The sequence below is a fragment of the Gymnoscopelus microlampas genome (assembly GCF_963454915.1).
Source record: "Gymnoscopelus microlampas genome assembly, chromosome: 7".
NCBI lineage: Eukaryota > Metazoa > Chordata > Actinopteri > Myctophiformes > Myctophidae > Gymnoscopelus > Gymnoscopelus microlampas.
Genome location: NC_139944.1, coordinates 53007844 through 53013918, shown reverse-complemented (window position 1 = coordinate 53013918; position 6075 = coordinate 53007844). Strand labels below are relative to the sequence as shown.

The following is a 6075-nucleotide window of genomic DNA, read 5'->3' as shown; positions in this document are numbered from 1 at the left end:
TTTCACAATATTTTCTCCTCTACCACGGATTTGAACCCGGTTCCCTGTGAAAATGCGGAAATGTTTACATCATGACCACGGCCAATCAGTAGCAAGCAGCATACCGAAACATCATGACCACGGCCAATCAGTAGCAAGCAGCATTACACATCACCGGTTTGGCCCTGTTTGGCCTGCCTCAGACCACCCTGGAGTGGGGTCATAATTGGCACCCTCTTCGGCCCTCTTCGGCCCCACAGAGCCCACTTTGCCGTTATATGGAAACGACGGCACAAGTAGGCGGTGTGGTGTGGTGTGGTCACTGTGGTGTGGTAAGGTGTGGTGTGGTGTGGTGTCAAAATTCACCAGAACACAGGAAATGACTCTACTATGTTAAAAATCTGTGCATGCCATCACACAGAGATATTAACTTTTAAGTAATGAATGGTTATTATTAAAGATGGGTCTTACATTGCTTCAGTCATCAAATCAATTTCTGTAGGCCTACTTTTTTAATGGATGAAAGTGTACCCATTATTTTCCAATGCTAGTAAAGCAAGCCTGATAAAAGTATCAAACTCACAAAATTCACCAAAACACAGGAAATGACATCTACTCTGTTAAAAATAATTCAAGGGGAGGACCCCCAGACCCCCAGCTAGCCACGCCCCCAACCTATCTCCTGGATTCTGACAGTCCAATGTTGGCAGCCCTGTGCTGTGCTGTGCTGTGCTGTGTCTGTGCTGTGCTGTGTCTGTGCTGTGCTGTGCTGTGTCTGTGTCTGTGTCTGTGCCTGTGCTGTGCTGTGCTGTGCTGTGCTGTGCTGTGCTGTGCTGTGCTGTGCTGTGCTGTGCTGTGCTGTGTCTGTGCTGTGCTGTGCTGTGCTGTGCTGTGCTGTGCTGTGTCTGTGCTGTGCTGTGCTGTGTCTGTGTCTGTGTCTGTGCTGTGCTGTGCTGTGCTGTGCTGTGTCTGTGTCTGTGTCTGTGCTGTGCTGTGCTGTGTCTGTGTCTGTGCTGTGCTGTGCTGTGTGCGGACTTTCCAGTGGAAACCCAGTGGACCAGTAGGAGAAATTCACCGAGCCATGGACCAGGAGGAGAATCATGGCCCTGCACCGAGCCATGGATCAGGAGGAGAACTTGAGCGCAGTGCAGGGACTAGGAGGGGAGGCCTCCAGCTGTGACACAGCAGGCCGTAGATCAAGGGTTCCCAAACTTTTCCGGCAGTGTTGAAAATGTGGGCAAATCGTTTTTTAAACTAAATACATTGGCCCTATTTTGGGGGGACAGTCCTTAACATGAAAAGGGTTTGAGGGGAGGACCAACCCACTACAGAATGTGATTAGGCTAACTCTACTTTACAACATATGATGCAGTGCAGTTCCTGTCCAATTGGAGAGGCTGCTATGCTATGGGCATGTTTTATTTTTAACTGTTATGCTCTTAAATCATAACAGTGAACACTACTGTATCTATATGTCACCTGAGTGTAATTTGTAAAAAATAAAATGTAAAAAAGTGATTAAAAAGGTTCATGATTTCAATTTGAATGAATCTGGAAACTTCTATTGTTATTTACAAAAGTAAAACATGTCCTGTAGCAGGCATTATTATATTAGTAATATTGTTATTATTAGTATGATGTAATTTAGTTTATCTCTTTCCCTTTATCAATACGTTCAGAGGAACCAGACCTTCTGTTTAGAGAGCATCACAGATTCCATAGCTCATGCTCTGCTGCCCTCTAGTGGCTGGGATTTACAAAGACCCCTAACAAACATTGAGGTTACAAACACAAACAAAGCTCGTTGTTTCCATGGTTACCATGGTTACCAAATGATTGTTATTCTGAGCTCACCTGAAAAGTAAACTCAACAAAGTACTGTTGAAATTAACACAACATTAACACGACAAATGCTCTCACACAATAGATGCAGAAAGCCTTTCTTTTCTTTTCTGCCTTTGCATACCTGCCCCCCCCCTCTTCTTCTTCTCCTCCTCCTCCCCTTCTCCCCCCGCCCCTCCCTCTTCCTCTCCGCCCCGCCCCACAAATAGCAGGACATTGGTAGTGTTGCCATGTCTGCTTATTATAAGCGACTTTGGGCTTGTCTTTCTGTAAAGTTGCTTGTATTGTAAATATTGGTAGTTGCAGGTTTTTTGGGGGCTTGTGTACAAACAAAGGGTAGTTGTTTATTTAGGCTTGTTTCCTGATGTTGTTTAAAAATGTTGTTTATGTGGTTCTCAAAAATGTTGCCCCCAAATGATTTATCATGTCAAGGACCCGGGGTCCTTGACATGATAAATCATTTGTTTGCAGACCCCCATCTGACTGACCCCCATCTGAAAACAAATATCCATGATTCAAGACTTCATGTGCTGTTTAATTGATAGAAAATAAGTATTTTTTTGAGTGAACTACTCCTTTAAAATGTCAAAAAATATTTTATTTGTATTTTTAATTGTTTTGTATCAGATCTACAAGCTCACAACGCGAGTGTGAGCTTGTAGATCTGCTATTTTCAAATGGCTGATGCTGATGTACAGAGACAGGGTTCAATTGGGATGCTTATTATACCTAGTTGCTTGTTTCTCTCCCAAAACCTGGCAACAACACACTCACATAGCAGGACATGGAGGGAGTTCCAGTGAGTGGAGGAGGAAGGACTTCCAGCCAGCAGCTGGATGGATGATGCATTCAAGGATTGGATGATGGGGGGCTGCAACTAAAGTTGATCTCCAAACCCCCCCCAACCCCCCTTTTTCCCACCCAACCCCCCCCAACCCAACCCCAACACAAACCCGTGTGCATGCATGTTGTGGGGAATGTGTTCCTCTACATCTGGACTAGGACAGGACCTCTGTCTGTAAGGTAAAGGACATCTTGTTTTATCATCTCCTCTGTATTCTAATCTATACGTTAGAGAAGAGAAACCCTTTCATTGTGCTCTGATCTGGACTGAATGATGCAACAATAAAGCATGGAGACAAATCATAGAATAGAATAGAGTAGAGAGCACAATGTGAGAGCTAACTACAACTAGCTCCCTGGGTAGCCTACTATAGTATAGCTAAACAAGCTTGCAGGTTTTTAGGTTTAAGATTAAGATCGAATCGTGTTGTGCATTATGGAGGGTGTGCATTCCTCAAAGTTTCTAGGGTGGTAATTACACTATGCCATGCATTTATTTATGCATGCATAGTTTTCAGGATCTTTAGTTGTCCTGTGCTGTAGAAAGAACCCTCATGCTGCTGCTAGCAAAGACCACCTTCTAAACTCATAGACTTTTTGCAGCATTCCAGCAGCTAGCTGCAGCAGCAGCAGTGTGGCTGAATGGATGATGAAATGTATTGTTGGATTTTATACACCAGCTCAATGTTTATAGCAGCCAGGGGAGGTCTAGTACTCTGATTTGTTGATGCTTTGGGGTTGCCACCTCTTCAAATAAATCTGTGCATGGCATGCACAGATTTATTTTTCAAGTGTCCTCTCTCTCTCAAGGATGTTTTTAGTTGTGGGAAGGGAGTAGGGTGACTATTGAATGATATATGTAGGTATTATGCATTAGTTCACAAAAAGTTATTTACACAAGATTGTATTTACTGTTTTTTTCTGGGGAGAACCACTATAATTTGCTTATTATTTCAGGTTATAGACTGGATTGATTGATTGATTGATTGATTGATTGATTGAATACTTTATTAACAATTTGCAAAAGGTACAGAGGTATGATTGTATATTGCATATTGCTTAAAGGATAACAGAAAAAGCCCCGAGCTGAGGGTTTGTTACCATTGTGGTCCTGTGTATTCAATTCATCTCAAGGATGTTTTACTTAGGTTGTGAGTGACTGATTGAATGATATGATGTAGGTATAGGCATTATTTACTTCACAAAAAGTTATTTGCACGAGAGTGTGTTAAGATACTGTTTTCTCTGGGGAGAGCTACTGTAATTAGCTTAGTATTATTTCAGGGTATTGGATTAATCTTTTTATCTGACATAATTCCAATGACTATCATTGTAGGAGACAGAATGATTCAGACACACAGCAATGTGCTGTGCATCCCTCTGACCAATAATGCAACAATAAGTTAATAGAAGGCAATAGTTCTCAAACCTTTTTCGTGTGAAGGACCCCCAAATTGACATGTATTTGGCTGCGGACCCCCCCATCCGAAAAGAGATTGTGCCAGAGAGAACCCCAGAAGAGAAGATTTAAGTTAAATGAAAGATTTAAAAAAAATAGCAGATGTACAACTTGTACATTGTATAAATAATAAAACATATAAATGGATAAAGTGGTTAAAATTATTGTGATGCTATGTTAACTACTTTAGCCGGGGACCCCCTGGAACCATTGATGTAAGGCAGGGGCCTTCAACAGGGGGTCCGGGACCCCTAGGGGGTCCTCAGAGTTACTACAGGGGGGCCGCCAAATCTTTGTGTGATATGATTTTTTTTTACATTAACCACTTGAACCATAGCATCCCTTTTCTGAGGAGAACTTAAAATAAATAAAACAAATAGCAGATCTACAAGCTCACAACGCCTCGCAGCGCGAGGCGTTGTGAGCTTGTAGATCTGCTATTTTTGGCTAAAGAGGTATAGATATAGAGGGGAAAAAAAGCAGACCAAGTAAAAAAAAAGTTTAATCTGAAACACAATTTCATACAATATAGAGGGGGGTCCCTGCTTCATCTCTCTCTCACCTAGGGGGTCCTTGGCCTGAAAAAACGTTGAAGACCCCTGATGTATAAGGGAATTAAGGAGCAGAATATTTGTAATATGTCACCCTATACTGTCACTAATGACATGTGACGTGTGCATAACCTAAAGCTCTCTATGCGTTGACCTCAGCTTTATTGGCTCTCATTGTTCTCTTTGTATGCAGAGTTCTGTCTCTAGTGGCTGCCATGGTAACTAAAGTCCACTTTTAGGAGGATTACCAGAAACTAATAAAGCAGCACGAGGAAGTTAACAAACCTGCAGCTTCCTGTTCTTTTCTTAACCAGAAGGACAAAAACAGAAGAAATGTGATATTGATTAAGAGAGAGAGAGGAACCAACAATGTCACAAATTGACTTTGTTGTGTTTGCTAGTCACAGTGTTAGGCTATATAATGTCTCTGTCAGGAAACCTCATATATCCAAAACTGTGACATGTTTTGAGCTCATAGATCTGCTATTTTTTATACTTTTTGTGTGACACTGTAGTATGATGAAGTGGTTAAAATGATTGTGATGCTGTATCAACACATTTTGCCCTTTAATTTATGACATTAAATGTATTACTGTAATGACATGGTAATGGCAAATTTATAAATGACTTACGTTGGGTGTTTCTCCGTTCAGTTAGGCTCAACTTGGGGGGCAACAGGCTCTAAGTACCCCCCTGGGGGGGGGTTCCCTGGATGTTGTCCATGAGGTACAAGCTCTAACTAGGAAATACCACATCTTTACAGAGTTTCCATCACACCTCTTCATTATGCTCAATTAGTACCTTTTGGTTTAGGCCACTGGTTCTCAACCTTTAAGGCTGCATCCCCCCCCCCCCTCCCAAAAAAAACAAAAAAAGAACATATTAGAACTGGGAACCCCCCAACCAAGCACATGGAATTGTAGGAGTTGAGGTATTACATTTAGTTTGACTCTGTTCCACAGATAAATATTGTGAAAATAGTCGATTGCGTTGCGAGGCGCATGTAGATCGGGTATTTTCACAATATTTTTTCTCAGTTAGTATGTTAACGCAGTAATAGTCTTGTTTTGCTGAGCCATGAGGCCCATAGGGCAGGAGCCTATCTCCTGTTTCTGTAGCGTGAGGCGGCTTGACGCTAGTATGTCGCTAGTATGTCGCAGGGACTCCCCCCCCCCAAACCAAACCTTGATGCTGAGTGCCAAGCAGGGAGGCATTGGGTCCCATTTGGTATGTCTTTGGTGTAACCCGACTGGGGAATCGCACCCCAACTTCCCAGTCTCAAGGCGGACACTCTAACTAACCACAAGGCCACTGAGATGGTCGTTAACATTACAACCAGTTAAACTAAATAGTCAGACATGGCTACTATACATCGATGTGGGGAAAAAAGATTGATTGTGT

The 6075-nt window shown here is 42.4% G+C and overlaps 1 protein-coding gene across 1 annotated transcript in view; it reads left to right on the top strand.

Moving 5' to 3' along the window:
- The first annotated feature begins 2726 nt into the window (after window positions 1-2726).
- LOC311049182 (innate immunity activator protein-like) overlaps window positions 2727-6075 on the top strand; it is a 45858-nt gene continuing 42509 nt past the window's right edge. Inside the window, exon 1 of the mRNA XM_084062667.1 lies at window positions 2727-2844. The gene's annotated coding sequence lies outside the window, so the exon portion shown is untranslated. The remainder of the gene's footprint in view (window positions 2845-6075) is intronic.